This window comes from Eucalyptus grandis, chromosome 6 (assembly GCF_016545825.1).
Source record: "Eucalyptus grandis isolate ANBG69807.140 chromosome 6, ASM1654582v1, whole genome shotgun sequence".
In the NCBI taxonomy this organism is placed as follows: Eukaryota; Viridiplantae; Streptophyta; class Magnoliopsida; order Myrtales; family Myrtaceae; genus Eucalyptus; species Eucalyptus grandis.
In genome coordinates, this window is record NC_052617.1 from 19,814,444 (window position 1) to 19,828,711 (window position 14,268).

The 14,268-nt window shown below is 39.0% G+C and overlaps 1 protein-coding gene and 1 long non-coding RNA gene across 2 annotated transcripts in view; one reads left to right on the plus strand and one right to left on the minus strand.

The window, feature by feature from the left end:
- Window positions 1–14,268, plus strand: part of LOC104453184 (geranylgeranyl transferase type-2 subunit beta 1-like) — a 102,724-nt gene that overhangs the window by 10,074 nt on the left and 78,382 nt on the right. The window lies entirely within an intron of this gene.
- On the minus strand, window positions 63–1,257 carry LOC104455316. The gene is made up of 2 exons (XR_005552292.1): window positions 1,186–1,257; window positions 63–896 (listed from the first exon to the last, which is right to left on the minus strand). It is a non-coding gene; the product is annotated as an uncharacterized LOC104455316 (long non-coding RNA).

Genomic DNA, 14,268 nt, shown 5'->3' on the forward strand with positions numbered 1-14,268 from the left:
GAAGCACTGGCTGCTTCATTTTCAATCATCAAGAGCTCATCACAGGTAATAAAGAGACAGCGGATACTTATTAAAGCGACCATTAATCAAAGTTTAGAATGTACTTACAGACAAACTCTTCACGAGAAGATGCTTAATATCCTGTGCACAGGATTACGCTCAATCGAGCAGTTCACAAAAGCATAGCAACATAACTAGGCTAGGCGTACAGACCCTTACACAGCTATTAGCATATGAAACTAGAGCTACAGCTCATGCTTAACTATGCAAAAACAAATCACACGATTACATTCAACTAAACACCAACTGCCACACCAAAAAAACACCCCAAAAAAAGAAAAAAGAAAAAAAGAACACCAACTGCCGCACCTTTCTTACCTGTTCTTCAGCGATTAGCTAGTGATCCAGAGCTCGAGTTCAGGCCCATGACTCCCAACACTCATGGAGTTAATGAATGCAACCGTTCGAGCCTCATGTGGCACCAAATTCCTCCAGCTGAGCGGCACTGAAGAAGAAAGTGTGCACGAGAGTGAAAAGTGGCACTGAAGAAGGACTTGAAGCTCGTGGACATCGAACTCGAAGCTCACGAATGACGAGCTTCAAGCTCACGGACGACAGAACCTGGGAAAGGAGAGACGACGGCGAACGACAGACTTAAGCTTGCGAGGAGCGAGCAAGGATTGGGCGTGGAGTCGCCGAGAAGCGAGCAACAGCGATTTGATTGAGCAGCGGGAGAAAGGAATAAGAACTCTAATCCTAATTCAATTCGCGATTTGAGACCGACCAACCCGCTTCGGTCCTAAAATCCACTTCAGGCCCTTTTTCCCCCTTCTTTTTTCTTGTTCTTTTGCCGACTCTGTCTCTTTCTTCCTTTTCTTCTCTTTATTTTTCTGGCCCTGCAGAAGGAAACAATAAGGTGAGTTGAGATCTATTGGGACTAAATTTCTCTTGAGAAAGGCCCTTTTGTTACAGATGGTGAGGGAGGTAAGATACCCAACGTCGCCACCGAAGTGGACACACACAACATATGGAGATTCCCAGTAAGATGGGGAATTTTAATAAGATTTTCCTTGGTTGCATGTTTTAGAATCAGTTCACTATCTCTCTTCACTAGAATAAAGCAGAAATAGAAAGCGAGCAAAGCAGAAGAAACAACGATGATCTATGAATAGAAAGAACGCGCACCGTTTTCTGTAGAGAATCCCCTGTTTCTGTTTCAGAGTCCGTTGTTTCAGTTTCAGAGCTCCACACTAGCTTTTCTATATCCAGACTCTGCAGAGAATCCCCTGTTTCTGTCTCAGAATCCCCTGTTTCTGTCTCAAAGTCCGTTGTTTCTGTTTCAGAGTCCGTTGTTTCTGTTTCAGAGCTCCACGCTTGCTTCGCTCCATTCAGAATCCTCTGTCTGTAAGACTCCCAAATGTAACGCGAATAACTGCCGTTACAACGACAGTCAAGTAACTCCCCGCTACCTATTATGAGTATCCAGCAATTATCTGGTATTTTTGAGCTTGATGGATCAAGAATCCTTCCCACTGATTTGCAGTTTTGAATATCCAACGAAAGCAAAAACTCTAATTCATCAAGGCCCTCAACAACCTTCAGGCTCGGGCACTGGTCAATCTGTAACCGCTTCAAGTTCTTCAAGTTTGACAAACCGCCTAAGCTTTTTAATGAACAGCACTTTTTAACAGAAAATTCTTCCAATGATTCGAACGGAGTAACAAATTGAATATCCTGTACCTCTGGGAACCCTGACAGATGAAATTTTACAAGCATCTTTTGGGAGCTTGGGAAAAGGATCGCTCCCCTCCAATGATCAATCAACTTGGGATCTTGTAGTCCACTGCACCCCGGCTCCTCCGGGTGACAAACCAAACTCTCAGAAGATCTACAGTCCTGAATATGTGATCTTTCTGACAATTTTAAGACATCGAGAGATTGAATATCAAGTTGCTCGGACACCTTGTTTTCTTTCGATTTTCCCAAACTTGTTGGAAGGAATGGAGTCTCCTTTTCCGATGGACGAAGCCCATCGAGGTGTACTTGTTTCCCTCCAGTTTCGTAGAGCTTTAAAACTATCAAATTTGATGGGAAATGTTTGAAAGTTGGCAAGTCTTGTCCCCGTAGAGTAAGTTCTTTCAGCAGAGAAAGGGAACCCAACCCTGTAGTTGGTGCGCGGACATTTGTAAGGCCGACATGCAGGTTGCTCAATTTGGTTAAACTCCCTATCCACCTCAAGTCGCCAGTTTGGAATTCATTTGATGGGTGTCCAAGTCCATAGCTGCTAGATAGGAGCAGTTGAACTAGGTTAGTGAGGTATGAAAGGCTAGGGACAGTTTGCAGGGAAATAGAACGTAGCCGTAAAGTGGTCAAACTTATGGGGAGCTTTGGCAACTCTTGTATCTTTTTACAATGATCCAAGTCCAGTGTTTGGAGTTGACAAAGATTGCTCATTGTACTAGGCATTTCCGCAATTTTTGTGCATGATACATCCAGCTCCGTTAACGACTTTATTTTCGAAACTGAGGCGGGGAGTTCAATCAATCTAAAACAATGCTTAAGACAGAGGCACTGCAAATTTTGTAACTCTCCAATTTGTTTAGGTAATTTTTTAATTGACGGACAATCCTCAAACCTCAAGTCAGTCAGCCACCTCAGTTTCCCAATAGAACAATCAATTCCCATTAAAGATCTAAATTGACGAATAGTCAACTTCTCTAAATTTGAGTACTCGGGAAAGGTTGGTGTCTCACTTATCAAAGTATTAAAATGAATAGTGAGAACCTTCAATTTCCTTGCTCCCTGCAAAAGCCAATAAAACAGTAGGACAGACAAGAAATAAATATGGATTTAGGCTACCAATGAGAAAATTAGATAATAAACTCATCAAATTATGTCCTTCATTGAATGAGAAAATTAGACTAAGAGGGAAACTGGCATACCTTGATTAGGCTATCTAACACATCTTTTGTGATTTCAAGCCTAAAAAGATTTGCCACAACCACGTTTTCTAGATGCAACAAATTGGTTGCCTTCAAACGTTGAACATAATTGTATTGCAAATCGATCCATTTCAACTCAGAAAGATAGCCCGTAAAGTCACCTCGGCAGGTTGCATTATGCAACCAAAGAAACCACATACGTGGAAACCGTTTAATTTGCTTCGAAGTGACAGTCATACCACGACGGGAATAATTCAATGGCAAATTGAGTGCTTGAACGCTTTCTTTGATCTGCCAATTCATAGAAGAGAAGAGAAAATGAAACAAAAGAGTAGCTCTCAAATCAAAAAGTGAATCTTGAATTAAGAAGAGGGTATAGGCAATTTTCTATTCAATATAGGCCATACTTTACCTCCGTTGATCTTAATTCGCGAATGATGTCGTCTTCATCCCACAATCCGATACGCTTTTCTCTGGCAATTTTCCTTCCAAGGTCTCTAAATTGATCGTGCATCCAAAGGCTATTATTGTCTAACTCCTTTATCATGCATCTGTTAATGAGGACATCCATGGCATCCTCCGGGTACAAATTACAATCTTTCCACACGTACATTGGATTAGTCTTATTCTCACCAGCGAAATAGCATGCAATATCAAGGAATATCTGCTTTTCATTCTGATGTAAGGCATCATAGCTAATCTTTAGTTTTGCCAAGACATCCTTATGAGGTGTTTTCTTTAGCCTCTCTAGCCACTCTTCCCATATCTCTCTTTTTTTTCCTAAAAAGCAATGAACCAATTGCTTGAAGAGCTAAAGGTAGTGTTGACACCTAATTTTTGCCCAAATTATTGCATATAAATTATCTAGGTATTTAAAATGGAAGATGTTTTTCCTTAAAAAAAAATAAATTAAAAATTTTTAAAAAAAAATTAATTAAAAAATTAAAAAATTTTAAAAAAATTAATTAATTAATTAAAAAATTAAAAAATTTTAAAAAAAAAAAATTTGGGGCCAATGATCTAAATGTGACTAGCCAAGCCCAAGAGGTCAAACTGGAATCAAAACGGCAATTTGGGGCCAAAATGCAATTTTCAAAAGTTGAGGGATCAATTCGCAAATTTTTGTAAAGTTTCACCCGAGCCCTTAAATCATCATCTGGGCCTACAATTGAGTTGAAATCGAATTTGGGCCGGGTCGAATCTATCAAATTGGGCCAAAATGACCAAACTTGCATTAAATTGGGTATTTTCGGATAAGAAGATGGCCAACTTTGAGGGATCTTTTTGCAAACTTGGGTGGGAAAAATCACAAACTCCGATCAAGTTCTTAAACTACTATATATGAGCTTGCTAATTGATAAAAAATATCAGCCAAATTCATGGATTAAAGCGCCTAAACCAGCTGACAAACCCCAGTCCACGAGTTGGTTTGAAGTCAGAGTTGTTGAGTGGGCAACTTGGTGGCCCCACCATATCCTCCGTAGCTCTCCAACCGGCCTGATATTTGCACGTGATGGAAGAGCGTAATGAGTAGTGCAAGTGGACGGAAATTTGTCAGGGATAAGCTGCTGGAAGCACGGGAAAGTCGCAGCAAAATCGGCACACTCAACATCTGCAAAATGGGAAAATCTTGACTAAGTCAGAAAGTTGTTGGACTGCTTAGTTGGTAGGCCTGGCAGGAGGGCAAAAAGCCGATCAGGAGATCGTTGAATGCAGGAGAGAAGATCTATGAAGCATGCTCGTTTGAGGGATAAGATAGAAGAGACGAGAGAGAGAGAGGGGAGCTCGGAATCGATCCCCAAAGAAGCCCTCAGAAGCAACTTCAGAAAAGCAAAACCCAGAAATTTCAGACCGACCTGGAGAGAGAAAAGTGACATTTTCACACACCTGTGACAAAAATTAGCCAAAACCTTCAACTATAGAGTGAAAATTCATTCAAAGATATTTCCAACCATAGGTCGCACGTCCCAAATGGAGATCGGGAAGGCCTCCTAAAGCCCCCCGAAAACAGTGCCCTCCTGGCAGGCCAAGAAAGTCCGAAATTTTTCTAAGTGTTGAGCCTGATTGTTCATGAGTGAGGGAAAGCGAGTGCTATTGAGAAACCTCAGAGACAATTGAGGAAAGCCATGAATTACAAGCCAAACTATAATACATATAGTTTTGGTTGATTTGAACTTGGCCAACAAGGAAGGTTTGGAAATCTAATTTTGGAAGTCAACGAAAACCTTCGTTGTCACCTTTTCTTCTGCAGATCTCACTTTCAGCTCGAAGGAACCAGTTTTACGTGCTTCCAGAGGACGATTTCGTGGTTTCCTTGGCCAAGAGTCACTTGAAAAAGGAACTAGGAAGCAAGGTAAGAATCCTAGATGTATCTTTGTTTGATTTTGAACATGTCTTGATCATGAAAATCGAGAAGGAAACTAGCCCGAAGAACTGATTTCTGAAGCTAAATTTTTTTTAAGTGTTTAAGACCTCTTCAATGCCCCTACATGTTTGACTTGTTACTCCACTTTGCATGCATTTTTTTGTCGTTGTGACTTCAATGGATGTTACATGGGAATACTAATGATGCATAGGACAACCCGGTTTAGTCTTTAAATCTCATTGTGAACCATGAAACCATCTATAACATGAGCCAAAAACCATATTGAGACATGGTTGGCCAGCATAGATCATGCACGGATGCTTCTTGGAGAGTTCATTTTGATGCGTTCGGTTGATCATTTTCGGTGATATTTGTTGCATTTGAAAGTAAGTATTACGTATTTTCATCTAGATTGAGTAATATTTCATATAGATATGGCATGTGATGGTTGTTGGAGCTTCAATCTGAGCATTTGGCATGGCTGTTTGACTTGGGTTCATCACCAGTTTTGCAAAACAGCCCCAACCCGCATGTTGGAGGCCGTTTTCAGTTCGGTTTTTGCATGTTCTAGGCTGTAATTTCTAGTCAAACACGTTCTTTGCATGTAGTAGTATATCCTTGATACTTTGCATTCACATGAGATTGCTTATGGATCGAGATTGAAGGCCACGAACATGACCCGAAGAAGCCGTTTTGGGGTGATTTGATGCAAACCAAGTATTCAATAAAATGTTGAAACCAAGCTCCAATCTCGAAGCGGTCGATTTGAGCTTAATCGTTGTGATATTCATGTGATTTGTTATTCCATGTTAGCATAGATCGGTTTAAGGAATCATCATTAATTTTTTAAAAATAAAAAAAAATAAAAAAGAGAAAAATCTGAAAATTTCAAAAAATATAAAAATGTTGGATAACATCAAATTAGGATAGAAATGACATATATGGAATTTTCCTAATTTTAAAATGTCATTTTCCTAATTTAATGCTATTTTGTTATTTTATAACAATTTTTGTAAATAATCCATTTTGCATAGATTAAAATTATCTAGAGTAATTTCATGCATTTAGAGTAATATTATATGTATTTAAATTCCCATTTTGCTCACGGGGTCCTGTCCCGGGCGTGATAACAAGGCCATGTAATATTATTTGCCCGACTTGTATCGGGTCTTTCTTTTCCGCATTACTTTTAAGTCATTTCAATTTCTTGGATGTTTATTTACCGCACCGCTTTTCAATAATTTGAGTGTAAATTTTTTTTTTTTTTTAAATTATGTTAGGATTAGTTTAGACAAAAAAAAAAAAAACCTACAAAAACATTTGCATGGACACTTAGCGGTTTCGTAAAGATTATAATTGGTAATCAAGATTGTGTGGCCATTCAGATAAACAACCTTCCAAGTTAGTGGTACCGCAAGGGCGCTAATAGAAACATTGGCGTAAACAAGTCCCCGTTCCTAGAAATCTCCGGTTGCGTATGAATTGAGACAACACTCCCGTGTCTTGATTGGTTTCTAGCCGACCCCAAGAGGCTAGTGGCGACTCCTAGAATTACATAGGTTGTTAAGAAATAAAAAACGAATCCAACGTTGCGCGAGGTATGGGCTTGGGAGAGCCCGCGCCTAATTTAGGGCCATTGGTCCGCCTCTTTAGGCAAATACCCCTAAACCTTTTCTTTTTCCCCGGACGGAAAAATGGAGGTCGTGCCAGCTTGGCGACTCCACTGGGGACTTGGTTGCAAACCTTAGAGGACTTAGGCCGTAATAACTTGGTTGGTTGTTCACTAACATGGTCTTCATTTGATAGCGCATGTCAAAGTCGCGTGGAAAACAAGGTTAGTCCGCTAACAATGTGTTAAATGTTTTTGTAGGTTTGGAGTAATAAGGGGTGGAGTGTTTGTTAACACATCTCTTTTGTAGGGAGGCGTAGGAATGTATGCCTATATGGATGAAATTGAAGTGTTGTTGGATATCAATCGATGTGTGTGCCTTTATACTTGTCTTAGCACTACACATTTACACACACAACCCGCGATCTAAAACCCCGATCGCATTAGGAAGCCCATAGAAGGTGCCAAAGGATGGAACCCGTGCGGGGAATGACCCATGGTTATCCACTTTTGGTCCCGCTCATTTTGATTAATGATAAAGAGAACTGTCCGACGTAAGCGCAGAGTGGGGAAAACTCTTTTGATCTAATCAAAATGGGGACTTTAAGCCTTTAGAATTCCACCTTTATGCGTCAAACCTCACAAGTTTACATGCGCATGTTTACGTGATTGAAAAAAAAATGTCTCTTCACCCATTGTAAGTATGATTTCTCTATCTACTTGCTCACTTCGGATTGAAATTTTCATTTTTTGAGATTCGCGGAAATCAATGGAATGCCCTTAGCGATATAGGCTTGGCTCTCACTCTTAATAAATAAACATTTCAAATACCTTTGATCTAACCCCATAAAACAAATGTTTTTGTTTTCAATTGTGAACTCAAAGTCACATTTTGTATAGAAATTCTTCCAAGTCAAGATTACATTTTGGGGCATAGAATTAAAATCAAATTTTCAATAAAATTCTTTCTCGGTCACATTCCAAAATTAAAATTCAAATCACATTTTGTGTATTGATTTCTCAAAATAAAAATCACCTCACCTTTGCATGAGTGAAATTACAAACTAATCTTTCAAAATCAATGCCCCATTTGTGTATGAAACTTTTGGAACAGAGTGGGCATTCAATTGATAGCCGTGGATCGATCTTTTAATGAAATCTCCTCTTACTAATAAAATCTTGATGAAATACCAAATTTTCGTAAATGGATACTACGAAGAAGGTATCGTCGCCTTGATTTCATTGTAAGAGGCGGCTTTATTGAAAGATCAATTTTTCATCCATGTACTAACATTATCTTCCTTTCGCAGGTCATGCGTGACAACCATTCCTTGAACTCCCCTTGCTTGACCATGCCAAAAGTGGACTTTAAAGCTAGGATGATAATTGTGCTTATTATGATCCTCTACGAAAGAGCTTCTTGTACTTTATCATTGTCATTAGGAACCGTGTTTTGTGTTTTGGGTTTTAATTGTGAACCCAATCAAATGCTTTTTGTAAATCATACAACTCACATTTTTTTTAATAATGAAATTAGAGTTCATAAAAGTTATATTCTTTAAAACACTTGAAGTGTTTCAAACGGACCCTCTGGGCTGAGTTTTATGCCTTAGCTTCAAAATGTGTGAAAATGAGTTTCAAGAAGAACTTGCGTAATACTTTATCTCTTCACTTAATCGCTTGTGCAGGTTGATCCGTAGAACGATGCTTTGAGGGGGTAAGGTTGTAATCGTTCCAATAGGGATTTCTTGCGCAACAACTAACTCAGTCATCCATTTTTGACAAACAGGCAAAATGACGGTTTTGTTCAAGATTGACAAAAGTGCGGACCTTTCCCTGACAGAGCAAGGCCTTGAAGATCACAAATCTACTGGTCTAATGAAGTTCCACATCCTGGACGACCTCATATTAATTTGACATTATTCGTGGAAGAAGAAATTTGTAGACATTCTTTGGCAACAAACTACTTCGTTGGTTGCGAACAAGAAGCATTTGCAATCCCTACACTTCCAACGGTTTCTTGGCATCCAATCCTGTATGGAGATGATTATTGGTGGTATGCAAGACAACACTTCAAGATGTAGATGTACACAAACAAGAATCGGTCATCAAATGTTGCCTTCAAATAAAAGGTGGTAATCGTTTCAAGTTAAATTCGATTTATTTTAGGAATGACTTGTCCTTGCACTTTGTGCAGATTTTAGTGAGGCAAATTACTGGCAAGCAACAAGATTACATGGGGAGGACAACCTAGTCCAGAATCACACGATCTCTAAAAGAAAAGGGTGTGTTTGTTCCAAAAATCAAAACAACTCATTCATAAACTGACATAGCCACCCATGCTTATAGATTGTGAAATGGAAATGCATTGATGCAGCAAAAATGACGAAAAATCACCTAGCCTAAAAGGGGTACGCGGGAAACCAAGTAAAGCATGAAAGATTCAAATGAAATGAAGATTCATCAATCCAACATAATGAAGCTGCATATGGACAAGTTATCTAACTCAATGTGGCATACATTCGACCATAAGGACAATATCTCCCCTTCTTCCACAAAGATACGATGAGATGCGGAATTGCCCGACTTTGAAAAAAGGTGTACTTCGTTCCTAAACTTAATGTACCTAAGAGTAGAAATAATACATTGTTTCCATATGTGTAGGAAATTTTAATTGGGGCAGATGGCCACAAAATGGATCTGGGGCACGCAATGCCCGAGTCATCCGACTTCTAAAAAGGGAAAGATTCAAATGGAATAGACATTTGTCAAGTGAATTGTTGTCAATCATGCGAGCAAATCCATCCCCATAGCCAAAGAAACAGGATGGAACGCAGTCATCAGATATGCCGTAAAAGGGAGTATACCGTTCCTAAAATGAATCACGTTGTATATGAAAATAATATATTACGTCTCTTTTTCCTTGATAAACGGGTCAACTCACTCAAAGTAGAGTAACTCTCACTCGTGAAGCAAGATGAAACAAAGTTAATTGATTCAGCACAAAAAGGAGTATCGTCCCTAAATTAGTCCAATTCAATTTTGGAATATAAGTAACATGCCCTATCTCTTGTAGGAAAAGGTGCACATTGACCGTTGGAGCAACACCTTATACCAAGAAGGCATGTTAAGGCCTAACCATCCATTTTGATGGAACAAATGGAGTAAAACATCCAAGGAGCAATGCCCTCACGTGTAGAAACAAGGAGTACCCCTCTCCTTTCATCTTTGGCGCCCACTCAAAATGAGTGAATTCGATAACATCTAAATGGCCCATTTGAAAGCAAGATCTTCAAGGAAATTTTAACACCTGAGGAGCAAAAGCACATGAAGAGAAAACACAAGACATTTAAAGTCAGCTGCAGGAGAAGGGTAATTCGGTATCGTTTCCAAAATGCCCCTCTCTAACTTCATTATTTGACGTAGTTCCCTTGTTTGACAGAAGCGTCGGTAGTCGAGGAACAAACTCGAGAAATTGATTTAATCATAATCTATATCGACAAAGTAAGCATGTGGAGTTAACACATGACAAAGTCACCTAAGTTGGCTTAAAATATGAGTCGTTCTAGAGCCGGTTCAATTAAATTAAAAAAGAAGCGCCCCATGGACACTACCAGCGCTTTGGCCTGGTGGTATGGGGAATGAAGTGGGTCCAAGAGGTACGGGGTTCGATCCCTGGAAACAGCAACAAGGTTGCCATGTAGAAAAAATGATGATAAAAAAAAAAAAAACTTTTGCATCTCTTATTTTTGCAAAAAGAGGAAAATGCTTGAACTAATGAGACCAAAGACCGAGATTCTCTTCAAGCCTTAAAATAATACATTCATTTAGTTGTTTGCTGCTAAATGGTGAAACTGACCAAGGGTAATGTTGTATCGTTTCCAATTTTACGATCCTTGAGGATTCATGTACTAACACATTCCCTTTTGTTCTTCGTAGGGTCGCCTAACTAGTAAGGCACAGGTAAGTACTCTTCTTCTCAAAATCAAATGGAAAACAAATGGAGAATTTCCATCACAAAAAAAGAACATCTAGTGTTTTTCTAGAAACGAGCACAAGAAATGGAAATTGAAGATAAAAAAAGGTTTCCACAAGGTTTGCAAAAATCTTCTTTATCTTTAAATTGTCCATCCACTCAATGGATCACTCATTTCGAATCAAAATTCTCTATGGAGATTAATCCACTCAGATGATCTCAACAAAAATGAAAGGCGATGTTGCTTATGCCAATCGAGAAACACTTAGGATGAGGAAAGGCAACCCATTTCCAAACATGTCCTTTAAGCACTCTGGGATTCGAGCGAAAAAGAAAACCCGTGTCGTTTAAGGTCAATGAATTCATTCGCAAGTGGTACATAGATCAAGATGATAAGAGGCATTTCTTTCCTCTATCATACACACTACGGTGACAATAGTTAGCCCATTCGAGCCTTTTAATGTGAAGAATTTTCTACAAAATACCCCTGTCAAGAACCACCCCACGATGGGGGCAATTATGGAGGTTTGGGTTGACATTATTTGGAGAGGAAAGATGAGAAAAGTTTCTTTACTCTCACTTGCATAAATCTTTTTTGTGGTAACTTCAGGTGAATTCTTATGGAAGCTCGAAGCATCCCAAGGTGAAGAAGAGCATTCTTTTCTCTACCTAAACACCAATACCCTTTGCTTAAACCATATTGAGCCTAACTATTCATTTCTAAAACCCGAGTGGTGATTATCTCCCCACATTGGGGCAGGGCACATGATTTACCAATGCAATTGGTGTTTATATGAGAACATGAAAAGCATCTTGAAAGTCCCAAGAGCTCAAAAAGTTTGAAAGAACAAAAGTCAAGTGAAAATTAAGGGGCATGAAAAAGCAATGTGCCTGGTAAAAGCAAGGCGAATGCCCACAAAAAAAGGGGGAGAGAGTGGAAGAAAAACAATTGCATCAAAAGGAATATTTCCATGAAAGCAAAAATGGTAAAAAAATGCCTGCATTGAAAAGAAAATCATTGCAAATGCAAAAGCCATTATGTTAAGATGATTAGTCAAAGGACTTTCGAGACAATTTGAATTCTAAACATTTAGTGCTTTAAAAAATGGATGATATGGTAATGATGCCATGATAATCACCAACTCCCAAATCCCCTTTGACAAAAAGTTCTAAGCCTTTTGAGCTAAGCCTTTTGAACCTTTCCCGAAACAACATTACAACCCATTTCCAAAGTCTCTTTAGATTGGGATGATTCAAAGTGGAAATAAGGACTTCCTAAAGAAGATGCCGCTTGAAGAAGTGAGAGTAAGGTTGTCTTATCTCATCTTAAGGTTTCTTGACTTGTAAACCTGGCGGAGATGTCGATCAGTGATTAATTTATTTCATAGCCAATGATGCTTATCCATTGCTAAAACCATGACCAAACCTGCACTACGGTCCTCCTAAAAGACCTCTTTGATTGGTCAATGTGTACTTATTGCGAATTATTCAAAGCCTTGCGCACTGGAAGAGTAAGGTTGAGTGATCAGTTTATTTCCCACATGAACATATGGGATTAAACAGCCATTTTCCTGAGGATATGCGAGAAGCCCTTTCTGACTAGGGATCCTTGCTTGGCATACTTAACAAAACTTTCTCATAAGTCAGGGTCATTTCGACAAGGACTTTTCTCCCAAGAGAATTTGACGATTAATGATATCATCCGAGCATGATGACAGTTTTGCGAGTTTGTCAAGTTGTCGGAATTAGTTTGATTTGTTTATGCAATCATTGCTTTCTCATTACCGATACACTTTTGATATTGTTTCTAATGACATATGTTGAAATTGACCTCATCTAGTATGCTTTTGCTACTAGAATACTTGTTATAATGAATACTGTTTGATGTACAGTATCCATTTCAGAATATTCTTGAATGACAGGTTCCTCCAGTGAAACCACACAATTTTGAAGGGTTCATGGATTAGCCTTAAACGCTACATTTTCAAAGGGTTCTTGGTTATCCTTAAACCTTACAATTTCAAAGGGTTTATGAGTTATCCTTAAACCATGCATTTTCAAGAGGTTCTTGGTTATCCTTAAACCATGCAATTCTAAAGGGTTCTTGGATTAGCCTTAAACCATGCACTTTCAAAAGGTTCTTGATTATCCTCAAACCTTGCAATTTCAAAGGGTTCATGGGTTAGCCTTAAACCATGCATTTTCAAAAGGTTCTTGGTTATCCTTAAACCTTACATTTTCAAAAGGTTCTTGGTTATCCTTAAACCTTGCAATTTCAAAGGGTTCATGGGTTAGCCTTAAACCATGCATTTTCAAAAGGTTCTTGGTTATCCTTAAACTTTGCAATTTCAAAGGGTTCATGGGTTAGCCTTAAACCATGCAATTCCAAAAGGTTCTTGGTTATCCTTAAACCTTGCAATTTCAAAGGGTTCATGGGTTAGCCTTAAACCATGCATTTTCAAAAGGTTTTTGGTTATTCTTAAACCTTGCAATTCTAAAGGTTCATGGGTTAGCCTTAAACCATGCATTTTGAAAAGGTTCTTGGTTATCCTTAAACCTTGCAATTTCAAAGGGTTTATGAGTTATCCTTAAACCATGCATTTTCAAGAGGTTCTTGGTTATCCTTAAACCATGCAATTCTAAAGGGTTCTTGGATTAGCCTTAAACCATGCACTTTCAAAAGGTTCTTGATTATCCTTAAACCTTGCAATTTCAAAGGGTTTATGAGTTATCCTTAAACCATGCATTTTCAAGAGGTTCTTGGTTATCCTTAAACCATGCAATTCTAAAGGGTTCTTGGATTAGCCTTAAATCATGCACTTTCAAGAGGTTTTTGGTTATCCTTAAACCATATAATTCCAAAAGGTTCATGGGTTAGCCTCAAACCATGCATTTTCAAGACAAAATTTCAAAGGGTTCATGGGTTAGCCCTAAACCATGCATTTTCAAGAGGTTCTTGGTCATCCTAAAACCATACAATTCACACGGTTAGTGGGGCGCCTTAAACCACACGGTTAGTGGGATTGCCTTAAACCACAAGGTTAGTGGATTGCCTTAAACCACACGGTTAGTGAAACTGCCTTAAACCGTACGGTTAGTGGGAGTGCCTTAAACCACAAGGTTAGTGGACTGCCTTAAACCACAAGGTTAGTGGGATTGCCTTAAACCACACGGTTAGTGGGACTGCCTTAAACCACAAGGTTAGTGGGATTGCCTTAAACCACACGGTTAGTGGAACTGCCTTAAACCACAAGGTTTGTGGGACTGCCTTAAACCACAAGGTTAGTGGGATTGCCTTAAACCACACGGTTAGTGGGACTGCCTTAAACCACAAGGTTTGTGGGACTACCTCAAACCACACGGTTAGTAGGATTGC